The 20,850-nt window shown below is 34.4% G+C and overlaps 1 long non-coding RNA gene across 1 annotated transcript in view; it reads left to right on the plus strand.

Annotated features, from left to right (window-relative positions):
* Positions 1 to 5,994: 5,994 nt before the first annotated feature.
* Positions 5,995 to 20,850, plus strand: part of LOC123606714 — a 212,545-nt gene continuing 197,689 nt past the window's right edge. Inside the window, exons 1-2 of the long non-coding RNA XR_006716460.1 lie at positions 5,995 to 6,146; positions 17,236 to 17,350. This is a non-coding gene — a long non-coding RNA (uncharacterized LOC123606714). The remainder of the gene's footprint in view (positions 6,147 to 17,235; positions 17,351 to 20,850) is intronic.

Here is a 20,850-nt window from a genome sequence, read left to right on the forward strand (position 1 = left end):
TTACTCTAAAGGATGAAATGTTTAGAAGAAATGGCAAGTAGATTTGCATGGCTGGGAATGAAGAGTTTAAAGACACAATAATGGAGATGAAGGTGGAAAGGCAGACAGAGGTAAAGTCAGGAGAAACATATACAAGAGGTTTATTTTCTGTAGGAAATTGAAACGAATAAAGAGATTTAAACCCTGAGGACGTGTTTTGTAAAAAAAAAAAAAACCAAAACACTTTTATAGCAACATAGTGGAGGAATTGGAGTGGGTCAAGGCTAGAGATAGAAAGATATGTTAGAAAGCAACTGCCATAGTCAAGGTGAAAATTACACAAATACTATGGTAGTTGAAGAGGAGGGAATGGTTTCAACAGGAGGTTCCACTTGAATTCCATTGAATTTCCTAGAAGTTCACACTCTTATTTTTCTTCCTCTTTTTAGTCTTTAGTTTTGCAAAGATCTCCTTAAAATACTTATGTTTGAAATGCAGCTCTATTTTTTACTAGTGCTATGACCTTGGACAGGTATTTAATCTCTCTTTGCCTCAGTTTAGTTATATGAAAACATTAATTACTTCACAAATGTTTATTGAACACCTTCCACATATTACACAATCTTCTAGGTGGTTGAGAACCAGCAGTGACAAATAAAAAGTCCTTTTATATTATGGAAATTGCATTCATTGTTTTTTCTTTTGTCTGTTTATTTTTTCCTTTTGTTGTTGTTTGTTTGTTTTTAATTTAAATTCAAGTTAGTTAACATACAATCTCTACCTGGAACCCAGTGATTCATCTCTTACATTTGACCCCCAGTGCTTATCTCAAAAATTACCCTCCTCAATGCCCATCACCCATTTAATCTATCCCCTCACCCACCTCCCTATCCAGCAACCCTGTTTGTTACCTGTATTTAAGAGTTTCTTATGGTTTCCCTCCCTCTGTTTTTATTTTATTTTTCCTTCCTATTTCCCATATTTATCTGTTGAGTTTCTCAAATTCCATATATGAGTGAAATCCTATGATATCTTTCTCTGACTTATTTTGCTTAGCACAATACACTGTAGATCCATTCATGTTGTTGGAAATGGCAAGATTTCATTGATGAGTAGTATTCCATTGTATCTGTGTGTGTGTGTGTGTGTGTGTACATGCACACACACACACACCACTTCTTTATTCATCATGGATAGACATTTGGACTCTTTCCATAATTTGGCTATTGTTTATAGCACTGGATAAATATTGGGGTGCATGTATACCTTTGAATCAGCATTTTTGTATCCTTTGGATAAATTCTTAATAGTTCAACTGCTGGGTTGTAGGGTAGTTCTGTTTTTAAATTTTTGAGGAGCCTCCATACTGTTTTCCAGAGTGGCTGTGCCAGTTTACATTCCCACCAATAGTGCAAAAGGGTTCCCCTTTCTTTGCATCCTTAGCAACATCTGTTATTTCCTGAGGTGCTCATTTTAGCCATTGTGACAGGTGTGAAGTGGTATCTCATTGTGGTTTTGATTGGATTTTCCTGATGTTGAGTGCTACTGAGCATCTTTTCATGTGCCTATTAGTCATCTGGATGTCTTTTTTGGAAAAGTGTTTATTCATGTCTTCTGCCCATTTCTTTACTGGATTATTTGTTTTTTGGGTGTTGATTCATTCTTAGGATATTTCTTAGGATACCATACAAATATGGTATATGTGTATGATATAGAAATGATAAATGCTATTAGTTATGTGTGTGTGTGTATATATATATATATATATATATATATGTATATATATATATATGTATATATATATGTGTGTGTGTGTGTATATATATATATATATATATATATGTAGGAAGATGATGTCCAAAGTAGTCAAAATGTATCAGACATATTCTGTCATAATGCTGAATACATAAGAATTAAAACCTTCTTACAACTGAATGAACAATATTTCTTTCAATGTAGCATAAAATTGTTTTAGTAGCTGGTTTAATCATTGCTCTTGTTAAGGTTAAGGTCAGCTGATACTTTCAGTTATTAGTTGAAAAAAATAATACTGAGTGCTCTTAGTAGTTAACATGAAACTGATTGGTGTGTAGAGTACAAGGCTATGGGAAAGACCAGAACCTATTGTATGTATATGTAGGGCTAAGTTTCCATAACATTGCCTCTGCCTTACTGAGAGTTCTTCTTTTACTCTTCTTGCCTTTGATCTCCTGTCCACTCTCCCCAGATGAGTGGTATGCTGGAGCCAACTTGTACCTACCTGCTATTCAGCTGATAGTTAAAAATTCAGAAATTTCACAAGCTGGTTGAAAGCTACTTTTGGTGGCTTAAAATGGCCATGGTGTATTTACACAGAAATCCAAATCCTACACATCAAAACATTTTTTCTTTTTAAGACAACTTATCAGCACGTTATTCAAAACAACAATACTCGACCAATGTTTCATTATCGTGTTTTAGTTGCCAATTGAGCTTTGCTTGAATATTTACCAATAATTAGGCTTTTGGCTGGTACATATTCAACTGTATCCTCCATCTAAGATGTTGGTATTTTTAATAATCTTAATTCCAATATAGTTAACGTAGAGTAATGTATTAGTTTCAGGTGTACAATGTAGTGATACAGCAATTCCATACATTACTCAGTGATCACTCATTATGATAAGCATATTCTTAATACTCTTCACTTATTTTACCCTTTCCTCCCACCACCTCCCATCTGGTAACAATCAGTTCTCTATAGTTAAGAGTCTCTTTTTTGGTTTATGTCTTTTTTACTTTGTTCATTTGTTTTATTTTTTAAATTCCACTTATGAGTGAAATCATGTTATTTGTCTTTCTCTGATTTGTTTCACTTAGCTTTATACTCTCTAGCTCCATCCATGTAGTTGCAAATGACAAGATGATACACACACACACACACACACACACATACACACCACATCTTCTGTATCCATCCATTCATCAATTGATAGACAATTGCTTCTATAATTTGGATATTCTAAATAAAGCTGCAATATACATAGGGGTACATATATATTTTTAATTAGTGTTTTCATATTCTTTGGGTAAATACCCAGTAATAGAATTACTGGATCACATGGTAATTCTATTTCTAAGATTTTGAGGAACCTCCATACTGTTCTCCAGAGTGGCTACACCAGTTTGCTTTCCCACCAACAGTGCACGAGTGTTTCTTTTTCTCTGCATGCTCACCAACACTTGTATCTTACATTTTTGATTCTAGCTATTCTGGCAGGTGTGAGGTGAAACCTCATTGTGGTTCTGAGTTGCATTTCCCTGATGATGAGTGATGTTGAGCATCTCTTCATGTGTCTGTTGGCCATCTATGTCTTCTTTGGGGAAAAGTTTGTTCATGTCTTCTGCCCATTTTTAATTGGAACATTTCTGGTTTTTGGTCTTGAGTTGTATCAGTGCTTTATATCTTTGGAATATTAACCCCTTTTCAGATATGTCAATTACAAATATCTTCTCCCATTCAGTAAGTTGTCTTTTGTTGATTGTTTCCTTTGCTGTGCAGAAGCTTTTTATTTTGATGTAGTCCTAATAGTTTATTTTTGCTTTCATTTCCCTTATCTCAGGAGACTTGTCTAGAAAAAATGTTGCTCTGGCCAATGTCAGAGAAGTTACTACCTGTAGTCATTATTATGATTTCAGGTCTTATATTTAGGTCTTTAGTCCATTTTGAGTTGATTTTTATGTATGGTGTAAGGAGGTGGCCCAGTTTCATTCTTTTGCATGTAACTGTCCAATTTCTCCAACACTATTTGTTGAAAAGACTTTTTCTCACTGCATATTATTGACTCCTTTGTCAAAGATTAAGTGACCACATAATAGGTTATTGACAGAATATTTTTTTAAAGATAAAAATACTTTCAAAGCATAAAAAAATAAAGCTCTCATGGTGGGAGTTCCTAAGAACTTTCATGAGCACAAGAATCTTTGTTCTTGTCCTGATATATCTCACCACCTGGAAGATTGTGTGGTATATAGTAGGTATTCAACAAATATTTGTGGAACACATGAATGCCTTACTTGTAATTACTAAACTGAAATACAATGTAGTTAAATAACTGTCTGTGGTCGTGCACCTAGTATAGAGTGGAGCTGGGATTCAAACACAGTAAAACCTTGGAATGTGAGTAACTTGTTCTGAGAGTGTTCTGCAAGAAAAGCAAATACTTCTAATAAACTTTAACTTGACAAACAAGCAGTGTCTTGCAATACAAGCAGTACATGATGCTGAATGTCACATGACCACAACTGAGCCAATGGTTCTTGAAATTTGCTTTGATATACAAGTGCTTTGGATTACAAGCATGTTTCTGAAATGAATTATGTTCACAAACCAAGGTTTTACTGTATTGGCAGGCTTTTTAAGATTTTGTTTGTTTTCCAAAACTAAAGGAATTAAAACAACTGGTGTGTGATTTATTCACATTCCACCCAGGGGTGATACCCTGAGGGAAAGGAAAGAAAGCAGGTAATCCCATCAAATACCCTTGTCAACTAGAATTTAGGCTATACAGAGTCATATAGAGTCATAATATTATTCAAGAGGGGGAGTCTGTGTCTGTTTAGTATTCCTAAAGGAATGCTCCTTGCAGGACTGCCTGTAAGGCACGTGAAGCCTTGGGCAAATATTTTCTGGGGATGTGGGGGTGGGAGCCTTGTTTATATAAATTCTTTGATTAAATAATTTATAAAATTAATACATGGGGGTATAGTGATCTAATGAAAATTTAGAGTGATGTATAGAAAAATGGTACTTAAGTATTAGTTTATTTTCTGATCAGAGCCCATGATGATTCTTCATGGTGGCCAGGCAACATCTGTTTTTGTTGAGATTCAGGAACCATGTTCTTCATGTTCTTTATTTTTCTGGTTATACCATTGTGGAGAGTGCTGCATTATCCATTATGCCACCCACATATAGGGACTTCAAGGGAGGTGTTAGAGGTTTTTCTGGTACTTTGTTGTTGATAACCACAAATACAAGACTTTCACAGAATGTATAGAAAAATGTGAATGATATATTATTTCTGGTCTTTTTAAGCTTACTGCTGGGAATTGTAGAGTGTAAGTATAGAAGAACACATATTTCAACTACATGTTCTTTTGAACTCTTCAGGCCTAATGTGTGGTATAGAGTCTGGAAAAAGGATAGGGTGCCCTGAATTGTGTGCCAGCACTATGGTACACAGGGTAAAGGATCCCTCCCTCCACCATTCTGTGGTACTGAAGTTCAAAGGCAGAATCATGGTCAGGACACAGACAGTTGAGAACTGACAACATAGGCACAAACCAATAGCTGAAGTCTGAGGGTCATTGCTAGATTTTCAGAAATCCATAGCTATCACCTTGCCCTATGTCTGACATGAATGATAGTCACACAAAATCATTGTGTAAGCACAGTTATGGTGGCCAGATCTCATGATATTTAATAAAAGAAATATCATGCTGGCCAGTGGGAACCATCTGCTGGCTCCAGGAAGTCCCAGACACCGGAGGGGAACTTAAAAAAATCTATAGAAGACATTTCTAGCAAAAAGACCCAGAAAGGGTCTGGTCCTGGCCAAGTTCCAGGTCTTAGCCAGTCCCAGGCATTGGAGTGAGACAGAAGTTTTGATGTAGGTGTTTCTGGTGACCAGGATTCACGTAAGATCAGGTTTGACCTTAGGGTACCCTGCCTGAATGGTCAACTCCAGACAATTCTAGACACTATATGGAGACTTAGAATTTTCTAGTGAAGGGAATCCAAAACCCAGAGTCCTGTGAGGGAACTGTACTAGGGGAGGGGCTCTGCTTGGTAGGTCTGAGAGTGGGAGTTTACTGATAATGAATTATTTAATAAAATCTATGAGGCAGGGCTTCCTGGAAAATGTCATTTAAATGCTACAACTCTGGAATATTAAATTGAGATGTCTCACAATTAAAGCCTTCTTTATGATGTAAATATGGAATATATATGCTATATGAAGTAACTCTGTGGACTTCACTTGTAGAAATTTCATCTATTATTCCATGCCAATGTTTCACGTGGGACGATAGGACTAGGGGAACTATCCTTGATGTCCTAGGCATCTTTCCGCTTTGTCTGAATCTCATGTCTCTATCCTTGAAATTGTTAGTAAAATGTAACACCGGTAAGATCTCTGGTTCATTTAAGTCTGATTTGCCAGTCTGATTTTATATGTTGCTCAGATGGTGAATAGGGTTGATGTTTGGGGGTATTAGCCATGAATTTTGTGTTAGATTACTTGCTTCCTCTTCTACTTAACTCAGAAATGTCAACTGTCTTTCAGCGGGAGGTGAAAGGAAGATTGAAGAAGAGGTGTCTAGTTTGTTGTTTAAATTTTTTATTTGATATTGTATATATTGCAAAACGAGCACAATAAACCTAGTTAACATCCATAACCATATATAGTTACATGACATTTATTTCATAACTGTAAATTTGTAACTTTTGACCTGCTTCATCTATTTTTTCCTACTTCCCAATCTCTGCCCCTGGCAACCACCAATCTGTCGCCTGTATCTTTAAGATTGGGGATATTTGTTTTGTTTTATTTTTGTTTTTTGTTTTAGATGGCACATACAAGTGAAATCATAAGGTATACAACTTTTCTGTCTGACTTAATTTAACATAATTCCCTCTCAATCTGTCCATACCATTACAAATGGCCAGATATCCTTCTTTCTTGTGGATGAATGATATTTCATTTTGTGCATGTGTATACATGGCTAGGTGGAAAACATATATATGCCACTTAAAAAAATTGAATATAGCTCACACACAATGTTACATTAGTTTCAAATATACAACCTAGTGATTTGACCAGTTTGTACATTATGCTATGTTCACCACCAGTATAGCTACCATCTGACCCATGTCATTCCTATTACAATATTATTACCTGAATTCGTTATGCTTTCCTTTTTAGTCCTTTGACTTACTTATTCTATGACTGGAGCCCTTTATCCCCTCTATCCTTGAACTGTTTTGCCCAACCCTTCCCCTCTGGCATCCATCAGTTTGTTCTCTGTATTTTTTGTGCATCTGTGTGTTTTGTGCTTTTTTTTTTTAAAGATTTGATTTATTAATAGAATCATGTGGTATTTGTCTTAGTCTGACTTATTTAAATTAGCATAATATCCTTTAGGTCCATCTTTGTTGTCTCAAATGGCATAATATCATTGTTTTTTTTTATGAGTGTGTAATACTCCATTATGTATATACCGAATTTTCTTTATTCATTCATCTCCTAATGGACACTTAGGTTGCTTCCATGTCTTGGCTATTGTAAATAATGCTGCAATAAACATAGGGTGCATGTATCTTTCTGAGTTAGTGTTTTCATTTTGCTTGGGTAAATACCTAATAGGGGAAATTCCTGGATCATATGATATTTCTACTTTTAATTTTTTGAAGAAATTCCAGATTCTCTTCTACAATGGATGTACCAGTTTACATTCCCACTAACAGTACATGATGGTTCTTTTTCTTCCAATCCTTGCCAGTATGTGTTTATTGTCTTTTCAGTTTAGCCATTCTGACAAGTGTGAGGTGACATTTTATTATAGTTTTGATTTGCATTTCCCTGATGAGTGATGTTGAGCATCATTTCATGTATCTGTTAGCCATCTGTATGTCATCTTTGGAAAATTGTCTATTCATGTCCTCTGCCCATTTTTTAATAAGATGGTCTTTTTGGTGTTGAGTTGTATCAGTTCTTTATATATTTGGGATATTAACCCCTCATTGGATATATGATTTGCAAATATCTTCTCCCATTCATTAGAATGTCCTGTATTTTTGTTGTTTCCTTTGCTCTGCAGAGGCTTTTTATTTTGATGTTGTTCCAAAGTTTGTTTTTGCTTAATTTTCCCTTGCCTTAGAAGACATATCAAAAAAAAATATTGCTATGGCTGATGTCAGAGAAATTACTGCCTGTACTCTATTCTAGGATTTTTTGGAGTCCAGGTATCACATTTACGTCTTTAATCCACTTGGAGTTTATTTTTGTATGTGGTGTTAGAAAGTAGTCCAGTTTCATTCTTTTGTATGTAGCTGTTCAGTTTCCCCAGCACCATTTATCAAAAGACTGTCTTTTCCCCCATTGTAAATTCTTGCTTCCATTATCATAGATTAATTGATTATATAATGTAGGTTTATTTCTGGAATCTCTGTTCTCTTCCATTGATCTATATATGTCTGTTTTTGTGCCAGTACCATGCTGTTTTGATTACCATAACTTCATAGTGTATCTTGAAATCTGTAATTGTGGTATTTCCACCTTTGTTCTTTCTCAGGATTGGTTTGGCTCTTCGGGGTCTTCTGTGGTTCCATACAAATTTTAATGTTATTTGTTTTAATTTTATTGAAAATGCTGTTGATATTTTGATAAGGATTGCAATTAATCAGTAGGTTGCTTTTGGCAAAATGGGCATTTTGACAATAATAATTCTTATAACCCATGAGCATGAAATATCTTTCCATTTGTGTCATCTTCTATTTCTTTCATCAGTGTTTTATGGTTTTTAGAGTATGAGTTTTTCACCTGTGGGTAAGTTTATTTCTAGGTATTATTTTTGGTACAATCATAAACAGTGTTCTTAAAATTTCTTTCTGTGACTTCATTGTTAGTATATAGAAACATTACTGATTCGTGGGTATTAATTTTGTACCCTGCCACTTTACTGAATTTGTTTATTCTAGTATTTTTTTTGGTGGAGTCGTCAGGATTTTCTGTATACTATTATATTGTCTATAAAAAGTGACAGTTTCACTTCTTCTTTACCAATATGGATACCACTTCTTTCTTTTTATTGCCTGATTGTTGTGGCTAGGGTGTCCAGTACTGTGTTGAAAACTTGTGGCTATTGTCGACCTCCTTGTCTTGTTCCTCACCTTAGAGGAAATGCTTTCAGTTTTTCACCTTTGGGAATGATATTAGCTGTGTTTTCACATACTGCCTTTATTATATTGAGGTATACTCCCTCTAACTCCATTTTGTTGAGAGCTCTTATCATGAATGGATGTTGAATCTCGTAAAATGCTTTTTCTACAATTATTAAGATGATCACATTATTTTTATCCTTCATATTTTTGATGTGACGTATGACATTGATTTATTTGCAAATACTGAATCATTCTTGCATCCTGGGAATAAAGCCCACCTGATTGTTCTACTAAATGTATTTTTGTATGTAGTTTGATAAAATTTTGTTGAGGATTTTTGCGTCTATGTTCATCAAAGATACTGGCCTATAGTTTTTTTTGTGTGGTGTCTTTGTCTGATTTTGGTATCAGGGTAATGCTGGCCTTGAAAAATGTATTTGGAAGCTTTCCTTTTCTTCAATTTTTGGGATAGTTTGAGAAGAATAGATATTAACTCTTACCTAAATGTCTGATAGAATTCACCTGTGAATCCATTTGGTTCTGTATTTTTACTTTTTGATAGTTTTTTGATTACCTGTTGAATTTTGTTACTTGTAACTTGTTCAGATTTTCTGTTTCTTCCTGGTTAAGTTTGGAAGATTGTATGTTTCTAGGAATCTATCCATTTCTTTTATGTTGTCCAGTTTATTGGCATATAATTTTTCATAGTATTCTCTTGCAATTTTTTGTATTTCTTTGGTGTCAGTTGTTATTTCTCTCATTTCAGATTTTATTTGAGTGCTTTCTCTTTTTTTCTTGATGAGTCTGGCTAAGGGTTTATAAATTTTGTTTATCTTTTTAAATAATCAGCTCTTGGTTTCTTTCTTTCTTTTTTTTTTTTTTTTGTCTCTATGGCATACTCTCTAATCTTTATTATTTCCTTTCCTCTACTTACTTTGGGTTTTACCTGTTCTTTTTCTAGTTCCTTTAGGTGTAAGGTAAAATTGTTTGAGTGTTTTCTTTCCTGAGGTAGTCTTATATTGCTATACACTTCCCTCTTAGAACTGCTTTTGCTTTGTCCCAAAGATTTTGGACCATTATGTTTTCATTTTCTTTTGTCTTTGTGTATTTTTAAATTTCTTCTGTAATTGCTTCATTGACCCATTGGTTGTTAAGTATCATGTTGTTTAGTCTCCACGTTTCTATTTTTTTGTACAGTTTTTTTTTCTTGTGATTTATTTCTAGTTTCATTCCATTGTAGTTGGAAAAGAGGCATGGTATAACTTCAATCTTCTCAAGTTTATTGAAGCTCCTTTTAATGGCCTAATATGTGCTATATTCTCAAGAATGTCCCATGTGCACTTTAAAATAATTTGTATTCTGTTGTTTTGGGATGAAATGTTCTGTATGTATCTTTTATGTCTCTCTGTACCAATGTGTAATTCAGAGGACATTGCTACTGATTTTCTGTCTGGAGGATCTATGCATTGATATAAGGGGAATTTTAAATTCCCCTCCTATTATCAGTTTCTCTCTTTATATGTGTTAATATTTGCTTTATGTATTTAGGTGCGCTCCTGTGTTGGATATGTAGAAATTTACAATTGTTATATCCTCTTGTAGGACTGATCCCTTTATAATTATGTAATGTCCTTTGTCTCTTGTTACAGTCTTTGTCTTAACATCTATTTTTCTTCTTTAAAAAAAAATTTTTTAATGTTTATTTAATTTTGAGAGAGAGACAGAACACAAGTTGGGGAGGGGCAGACAGAGAGGGAGACACAGAATCTGAAGCAGGCTCTAGGCTCTGAGCTGTCACCACAGAGCCCAACGTGGGACTTGAACCCATGAACTGCAAGATCATGACCTCACCCAAATTCTGACACTTACCCAACTGAGCCACCTAGGCGCCCCTTAATGTCTATTTTTCTGATAAAAGTATTACTACCCTGGCCTTTTTTTTTTTTTTTTTTTTTTTACTTATATTTGCATGTTGTAGTTTTCCTATTCCTTCACTTGCAATTTGTATGTTGCTTAGGTGTGAGATGAGTCTCTTATAGGCCATATGTAGATTTTTTTTTATTTATCCATTTGCTATTCTGTGTCTTTTGACTGGAGAATTTAAGGCCTTTATGCTTAAAGCAATTATCAGGAGGCTTATACTTAATGCCATTTTAAAAACTTGTTTTCTGGTTGTTTTTGTGGTTTATTCCTTCTTGCTCTCTATCTTTGTGACAACTAAATATGTGTAGTGTTTGGTTTGGTTTTTCTTTCTCTCCATTTTTTGAGTATCATAGCTTTTGGGTTTGTGGTTACCATAAGGTTCATATATAAAATCCTAAGTAAATAGTAGTAGTCCATATTATTTGATGGTCATTTAAATTCAAACACATTCTAAAGAAAAAAAAGAGAAAATTTTCTTTCTTTTCTTTTTCTCCTTCTCTTCCCTTTTGGTCCCTTCACATTTTGTGTATATGTTGTCGTATTGTACATGTTTATTCATATTTTTCTTGTATCTAATTGTGACCATTTCTTTTACACTTGAAAAAGTTATTTTTTTTAAGTTTATTTATTTTGAGAGAGAGAGAAAGAGACAGTTGCAAGTATGCAGGGACATGGACAGAGAGAGAAGGAGAGATTGAGTCCCAGGCAGGCTCCTTGCTGTCAGTGCAGAGTCCAACACAGGGCTCAATCTCAACAACCATGAGGTCATGCATGCCCTGAGCCAATCAAGATTTGGATGCTTAACCGACTGAGCCAAACAGCGGCCCGTGAAAAAGTCCTTTTAACATTTCTTGTAAGGCTGGTTTAGGAGCAATAAACTCTTTTATCTTTTTTTCTCTAGGGAACTCTTTATGTCTCTTTGAAATAACAATGGTAATCTTGCTAGATAGAGTATTATTGGGCGTAGGGTGTTTTTTTTTTTTTTCCTTTCAGCATTTTGATAAATATATCATGCCTCTTGTTTCTGGCCTGCAAAGTTTCTGCTGAAAAATCTGTTGAAAGCTTCATAAGTTGTCCCTTGAGGGTAACTTTCTGTTTCTCTCCTGCTTTTAAGATTCTTTACCTTTAGGGACGCCTGGGTGGCGCAGTCGGTTAAGCGTCCGACTTCAGCCAGGTCACGATCTCACAGTCCGTGAGTTCGAGCCCCGCGTCAGGCTTTGGGCTGATGGCTCAGAGCCTGGAGCCTGTTTCCGATTCTGTGTCTCCCTCTCTCTCTGCCCCTCCCCCGTTCATGCTCTGTCTCTTTCTGTGCCAAAAATAAATAAACGTTGAAAAAAAAAAAAAGATTCTTTACCTTTAATCTTCGGCATTTTAATTATTACATGCCATGGTGTGAACCTCTTTGGTTTATCTTATTTGGAACTCTCTGTGCTTCTTATACTTACATATCTATTTCCTTCCCTAGGTTGGGGAAGTTTCAGTTATTTCTTCAAATATGTTTTCTATCCCTTTCTCTCTTCTTCTGGGACCCCCATAATGCAAATGTTTGTTTGCATGATGTTGTCCATGATATCTGTTAATCCATCCTCATTAAAAAAAAAAATTCTTTTCTCTTCTTGCTCTTCCAATTCGGTGCTTTCCATTATCTTGTCTTCCAGATTGTTGATCCATTCTTCTGTGTCCACTAATCTACTCTTTATTTCCTCTAGTGTGTTTATTTCAATTATTGTATTCTTCAACTTTGATTGGTTCTTTTCAGTATTCTGTCTCTTCATTGAAGGTCTCACTGAGTTCTTCCACTCTTCTTTCCAGCCCCATGAGTATCTTTATGATTATTACTTTAAATTCTTTATCAGACATATTGCTTATCTGTTTCATTTAGTTCTTTTTGTGAGTTTTTTCCTTGTTCTTTTGAAGCATATTCCTGTCTCCCCATTTTGCTTGACTTTCTGTGTTTGTTTCTATGGAATAGGTGAAATGGCTACTTCTACTAAACTTGAAGTAGTGGTTTTGTGTATGGTGTCCTATATGCAGACAGAATGCTGGTTGGATAGAGCTATGGCTGTATACGCTAGTAACTCTATTAAACAGCAATGTATCTCCATCTCTCTTGCTGTTCTCTTGCCATTATCTCTATCTTTGATTGTTGAGTAGCTGTTCAGTCAGCCATCAATTCATCTTCAGGAGGAATTGCTCTGTTAACAGTTATAATTTGGTGTGTTCTGTGGAGGAAGTGGGTTCAGAGTCTTCCTATGTTGCTATCTTGAACTGGAATTCCAGCTATGCCACATTTGCCTTATTCATTCATCCATCCATGGACACTTAGGTTGTTTCCTTATTTTGGCTATTGCAAATAATTCTGCAGTGAACATGGGGGTGCATCATCTTTTTGTTAGTGTTTTCATTTTCTTCAGATAAATACACAGAAGTGGAATTGCTGGATCATATGGTAGTTATATTTTTAATGTTTTGAGAAATCTCCATAATTTCTCTAGTGGTTGTACCAATATATATTCTACCAATAGGGCACAAGGCTTCCCTTTCCTCCACATCCTCACCAACACTTGGTAGATTTTTTTCTTTTTTCAGACTAGCCATTCTAATAGTTGTGAGGTGATAGCTTAGTGTGGTTTTGATTTGCTTTTCTGATGATTAGTGATATTGAACATAATTTCATGTACCTGTTGGCTATCTGTATGTCTTTGAAAAAATGTCTATTCGTGTCCTCTGCTCATTTTTAAATAAGATTTTTTTTGCTGTTTTATGAGTTTTTAATATATTTCACATACTAATTCTTTATCAGATACATGATTTGCAAATCTGTTCTCTCATTCAGTAGGCTTTCTTTTTAGTTTGTTGATGGTTTCTTTTGCTATGCAGAAGCTTTGTAGTTTGACATAGCCCCTCTTATTTATTTTTTTCTTTTGTTACCTTTGCTTCCAAGAAATCAGTGCCACAACCAGTGTCAAGGAGATCACCACCTATTTTTTTCTATGTTTTATGGTTTCAAGCCTTACATTCAAGTCTTCAATCCATTTGATATATTTTTGTGTACAGTGTAAGACAGTGGTCTACTTTTATTCTTCTGCATTTGTATGCCTAATTTTCGCAATACCATTTCCTTTCCCCATTGTACATTCTTAGATATTTGTCATAAATTCATTTTCCATACATGCATGAGTTTATTTCTGGACTCTCTATTCTATTGATTTATATGTCTGGTTTTATGCCAATACCATACTATTTAGGTTACTATAGCAATGTAATGTAGTTTGAAATCAGAGTGTGATGCCTGCAGCTTTGTTCTTTCTCAGGATTGCTTTGGCTATTTGAGGTAAGAGGTGTCCAGTTTGTAAATTCAGTATTTTCAGAGATACATGCTATTTCTATTTATATGGCAAGCTGGCACATAAATTTAGAAACAATTATCAATGGTCTTTGTTAAGAATAGAGACAAAGGATGTGTAATTCAAAGCATGCATCACGCTATCAAAATAAGCTATGTATTCCTTCTATCCTAACTCTTGCTATGTAAAAAAAAAATTATGACAACAAAGCCCCACATGTTATAAATATTTTTTGTGACTACACATTTCAACAAGTTATCTAAACAGCGGTGTTTATTTGTATCCATAAAGTATAGCCAGAATCTGAGTTTCTCTGAGTTAGTGACTTCAAAAAGTCAAGGTAATCATTTTTGGACACTTGTACAAACTAAAAGTGGTAAGGTATCTTTTTGAATCCTATAGAATAACTTACTAGTTAGGCTTAACTGATGTATAGTGTCCATGTTGGAGAGCTGGCCTGAACAATATTTATTAACCATTATAATTTAATGCTATTTGCTGTAAATTTATTGAAAAATTACCATACGCTAGGCATTGTTCCAAGAGCTTTCTGCTGAATATCTCCGTATATCTTCCCAACAACACTTGAGGGTAAATACTGTTATCCCCACTTTACAGATTAAAACAGGTACAAGGAAAATATGTAACTTAGCCATGGTTACATAATTGGTAATTGCTGTGAGTCAAATAGTTCAGATTGATTTCAACCTGGAACCAAACTTGAAGGTCAGAATGGATGTGAAATCTCAGAAGTAATAGGTCTTTAATTTAGATAATTTCTCACTAGCTATTTATATCTGGGTCCTAATCTGAAAGACTGGGTCCCCAAATCCAGAAATGCTAGAAGCATGCAACCAGGTCATTCTCCTTAGCTGTTCATTTTAGGGATATTCAACTAATTATACACACACACACACATACACACACACACACCTACACGTGTGTGTGTGTGTGTGTGTGTGTGTGTGTGTATATACGTATATATATATATATATATATATATATATATATATATATATATATTTCAGGCATAATATTCACAGGTTCACACTATATTTTGAACAATAATTTAGAAGGGAGATATGATGGAGCAGTAGGTGGTTGTATTGAGTAGATGAGTTTTGTCTTCCTCTATCATTAATTGGTCAGTCATACTTTATTAACAAATACTTATATGATATAGAAAGTTTTTGATATTTGGTGGAAAATATGATACTATCCTAACCATTATACATTTAAAAATAAAGAGAAATAGTTAAGTATGAGAGGGAGGTTGGGTGCCTGGGTGGCTCAGGCAGTTAAGCGTACAGCTTCAGCTCAGGTCATGATCTCACGGTTCATGGGTTTGAGCCCCGCATCAGGCTCTGTGCAGACAGTGCAGAGCCTGGAGCCTGCTTCACATTCTGTGTCTCCCTCTCTCTCTGCCCCTCCCCCATTACACACACTCTCTCTCTCAAAAATAAAATAAAAACATAAAAAAAATTTTAAAAATTATGAGAGGGAAGCATATAGATTACTTTCATTATAATTATATAAACCACATTAATAAAATGTGATTGATGTGTGCAGATCTGCACTGTTTAATGTATATATCTCAATGAGTTTGGAATTATCATCACTATAGAATTATTACCACCATCAAGACCATAACATATCCACCACCTCCCACAGTTTCCTCCAAACCCTACTATTATTGTTGTTATTATTTTTGTGATATGGACACTTCACATAAGATTTATCATCCTAGCAACTTTTAACTTCACAGTATAGAATTGTTAACTATAGGCACTATGCAATATAGTAGATCTTTAGTCCTTACTTATCTTACGTAGTTGAAATTTTATACACTTGGGCCATCATCTCCCCGTTTCCACTTCTCCTAAATAACCACTATTCTACTCTCTGCTTCTATGAGTTTGGCTATTTTAGACTCACATGTAAGTGAAATTACAGAGTATTCGTCCTTCTGTCTTAGCTTATTTCACTTGGCATAATGTCCTTCAGATCCATCCATATTGTTGTTAATGGTAGAATTTTCTCCTTTTTCAGGGCTGAATAACATTCCATTGTGTGCATATACTATATTTTCTTTATTTAGTTATCCATCAATGGGCACATAGGTTGTTTACATGTTGTGGCTATTATGAATGGTGCTGAAAGGAACATGGGAGTGCAGACATTCTGACTTGAATTGTTTGGATAAATCCTTTAGAAGTAAGACTTCTGGATCATAAGATAGTTCTATGAGTAATTTTTTTTTAAGGAATCTCCATACTGTTTTCCATAATGGCCATACCAATTTACATTGCCACCAACAATGTACCCAAATTCTGTTTTCTCCACATCTTCACCAACATTTATAGCTTGTCTTTTCAATAGTGGCCATCCTAACAAGTGTAAGGGGATATCTCATTGTGGTTTCAGTTTGCATTTGCCTGGTGATTAATCATAAATTTGATCATACATCTTAGCGAAAATTTAGCTATTACAACAGTATAAAAATATACATAATTTTAAGTAATGATCATTAAAAGTGACCATAAAACTAAATACTAAAGTATAAGGTTGTAATGTATATGTTATACAAGTAAATGTATAATATGTGAACTACAAATACTACAAAGATTTTGTCTTTAATCCCTTCTAAATACTGTGTCTTTATTTATTCAAACGCAGAAGCAGTTTCCCATCAGTTTATAGTGGGTGGATGCTCTGCATTACATTTTAAATGTTGCTCTGGAAACAGGCAATTAGTTATAAACCAGGCCTGCCATTGTCATTTATTGATGAAGAAACACTGATACTGAGTTCCTTCTTTTGTAAATTTGAGATAAGCTGTCCTCCCAAAGACATCAAGATAAGAAGAATCAATGAACATTGTCATTTTGACAGGCCATACTCTCCTGTTAGTTTACACATCTGCTCAAGGAGAGAAAACTATCAGATACTTGTGCTGATAATGATAAACAAGAGAGGGAGTCTTGGGTTGGTATCTGAGGACAGCCTGTCAAGGCTGAGTGGAAACACAGTCATTCTGTTCTAATGAATGTCATTGTCCTACAGGGGGAGCCATGATGACAGTTTGTCCCTCCCTGCTGTTTGAAGTCCTTGCTAATGACCTACCTGTAATTTTCAGACCCATCAACAAGGATCCTACATGCTTTCTCAGGCCAGCAAGGTACTGTGAACTGTTTGCATATATGTGTTTTCAGGACATTATTCCTGTTTTGAAGTCACTCTGTTCTGTTGGAGTAGGAACACCAAGGACAATTCAGTTTAGATGATATGGAAAAAGGACTGTTTCATCTTAGAAGTTGAGAAAAAGTGACAGTTTTTACTATAGGTACTGAAAAAAAGCTTGGAGGAAGGAGAGAAGTATTAAAATAAATACCACTTAATTAACTATAAATCTATATCCAGCATGATTTCAGCCTTTACCAGTACCCATGAAGCCCAACTCATGGCCTCAGTCTCATAAAATACCTCTGTTATTTCTGACTCTTTCTTTTTAGGAAGTCAGCTCTAAGATTGGATGAAAAGCAAACATCACTCTATTCTCTGTTTTCTTAACTCTTCTCCCCTTCTTATATCAGAAAAAATATCTAATATTTTTTATTATTACATTAAACAAATACAGACTCAGTCATCAGAACCAATGTGTTTGAACCAAAGGAAGGGATTGTTCTTAAGTCTGATTTTTCTTACTCTTTTTTTTTTAATGTTTAGTTTTGAGAGAGAGGGTATGAGTTGGGGAGGGACAGAGAAATAAGGGGTCAGAGGATCTGAAGTGGGATCCATGAGGACTCCAACTCACAAATCACAAGATAGTGACCTGAGCCCAAGTTGGCTGCTGAACTGACTGAGCCACCCAGGTGCCCCTGATTTTTATTATTCATAAAGAAAAGATAATTTTAATAAATATAAGTTAAAGCCAATAAATGAAGTATAAATATTAACCCAGACATTATTATAAGGGAATTTTAGGCAAATCACCAACTATTTTTACTTATGTGAAATAAAGAGTTAGATGGAAAGGAAGAATTAGAATAAATAAAGAATAAAAAGATCACATAATTATTTGAGACTTTTCCCAGGAAAACAGAAATATTGGTATATTTAACTTGAAAATAACCTATATTTTCCACTTTTAAGCCTATGTAAAAAGACGTGATAGGATAAAGTAGTAAGTGAAAGTGCCTTGCCCAGATTCTGAAACTTAGCACTAAATAAATGTTGATATATGAATGGTGGTCTCTGACTTCTGTTTTTCTAAAGATAAAAATTTATGATATGTGTATGTGTATGATTTGTCTTTTATTACTATTCTTAGAGTGTTATAGAACAAAAATGACAAGGATATTGAAAACCCAAAATTATTTTCATATGGTTTTTATAAGGTAATAAGGATGGTTGTATCATCAATAGAACTAATGGCATCCACGCCATTTGTGAATACTAATTCCATATTGATTTTGTCACAATCAATTTTGAATGCTATAACCTGCTGGGCTTAGTTAGTATAGACATGGCCCATGGAGTGTAAAGTCTTTGAGAATTTGATATAAGGCTAAAGAAAGGCATGCCAACAAGATCTACAGTATAAGTGTGCTGAAGTTACTTTTGTTCTTTTACATTATTCCCCTCTCACTTGTGTTAATTCTGTTCAGGGGCAAAACATGATATAAAGGAGTAGCCAAGAATTTGTTTTCATGGTCTTTTGGGAAATTACTAAAGTGATTTATTATTTCAACCAACAAACCTCACTACATGGGTTCCATTAAAGATGTGTTTTGTACAAAGATTTAAGTTCATAAAAAATAAAAAAAAAATCATTCTGAAAAGAATGACGCCAATATGTCTTTTTCCTTCAGATTATTAACATAAATTGATTTATGGTTTTCTGAACCTGGAATTTACTTGGCTTTAATTCATTTTTAATAACATAAAGGAAGAAAACAGCTCTTGCTAAATTATTCTTCCTGTTGTTTAATAAGAGTGAGCACTGCACTACGTTATGGCTCCTGAAAATCCATTAGTCTATTGTGAAATATATAATTATAGACTATTATGAAAATAAGAAATTTTTATTACACATATGCATTTGACAGCCTGCAATTAGTTTAGACTCTCTAATTAACATATGTTTTACTTAATGGTGAGTGATTAGGGATTATCATTTAATTATGGATAATTTCAAATACTCAACTGTCTATTTTTTTTGTGAATCTTACAAATAAAAATAAGCATTTGTCAAGAGCAAGAAGAGTGTGCTTTTCAGTTTTGTTTTTGTCCAGTACCAAGAATTATTATGAAATAAGTAGTAATAAAATAGCTTTCCTCTGAGTAAATTGCTGAATATTTTTGCGATATATATCCTATCACATTTATGAATGCTCCTGTTCTTTTGTATGAGTTATTCATGAGTAACTTTGCACATAAAGAAGAATCAATAGCACAGAGAACTATAGAAGTGGTTGTGATTTGCATTAATTGAATACCATTTTTTTTCCTGAGTAGTTGTTCTAAACACTTGGATTTCATCAATCTACCCTAATTAGAATAATGTTTTTGTATAATCAGGTTACAGACAAATTATACTTTTTAATGTAATAGTACCTGATCATCTTTGAATAGTTCTTTTGTTTTTGTGTAATGTTTTATTAACTCAATAAGTTTTTCCACTTGGTGGTTTTGCTGTACTTCACAGATAAATTTCTATGTTTAGAAAAATGTATAAATAGGAAAAACATGAAGCATAAGAATCCACTTCTTCCTCTTATATACCAAATAATACTCCCATCAAAATACAAGTATTTTGAAATGTTCTTGATTATTTGCACTTTCTATAAATCTAGAGTTAGTGTGATCATTTGATATTGCTAAAACCAGAATATCTTTATTGAGGTTTATAAGCAAGGGAAAGATATTTAGTAATTTCTTGGTAATATCCGCCTTGGTATTTAGGGTTTAGTTTGCATTTTTGACAGAATACATAGCTTAAAAAAAACCAAACAAACCCACATATTACAAAATATAAGTGGAGACTATAATTAAGTTTGAGCTGTGTAGATGTTTGCTCTAAGTAACTAATGCCCTAAAGCAGATTTTTAAAAAGTGAGGGTGAGGAGTGAGAATGATCTAACATGGTTGTGTTTGAAATATAAGTGGTCAAGATAACTGTTGCTTCACTGTTTGTTTTGAGAAAAACCTCAATGAGAATGCTAGGTGAATGGCATGTACTGAGTAACTCATTGGGGTGGGCAGAGTAATGGCCCCAGAGATGTCCATATCCTAATCCTGGAACCTGTGAATATGTTACTTTTTAGGCACAAGGAACTTTGCAGATGTGATTAAGTTAAGGTACCATGAGATGAAGTGATTATCCTGGATTTTCATGGTAGGTCCAATGAAATCACAAGTGTCTTTATAAATGGAGGAGGGTGGCAGAAGGGTCAGAGGGAGATGTGACTAAGGAAAAGTAGTCAAGAGATAGGTGTGGTTCCTTTGAAGATTTCTAGGAGCAATGGAATGTGGGTTGTTTCTAGGTGCTGGAAAATGTAAGAAAATAGATTTAGCCCAGAACCTCCAAAAAGGAATGCAGCTCAGCCAAAACCTTTGATTTTAGCCCTGAAAAACCCATGTTAAACTTTTAACCTACTCACATATGTTTTTCTACTT

Source organism: Leopardus geoffroyi, chromosome A2 (genome assembly GCF_018350155.1).
Source record: "Leopardus geoffroyi isolate Oge1 chromosome A2, O.geoffroyi_Oge1_pat1.0, whole genome shotgun sequence".
In the NCBI taxonomy this organism is placed as follows: domain Eukaryota; kingdom Metazoa; phylum Chordata; class Mammalia; order Carnivora; family Felidae; genus Leopardus; species Leopardus geoffroyi.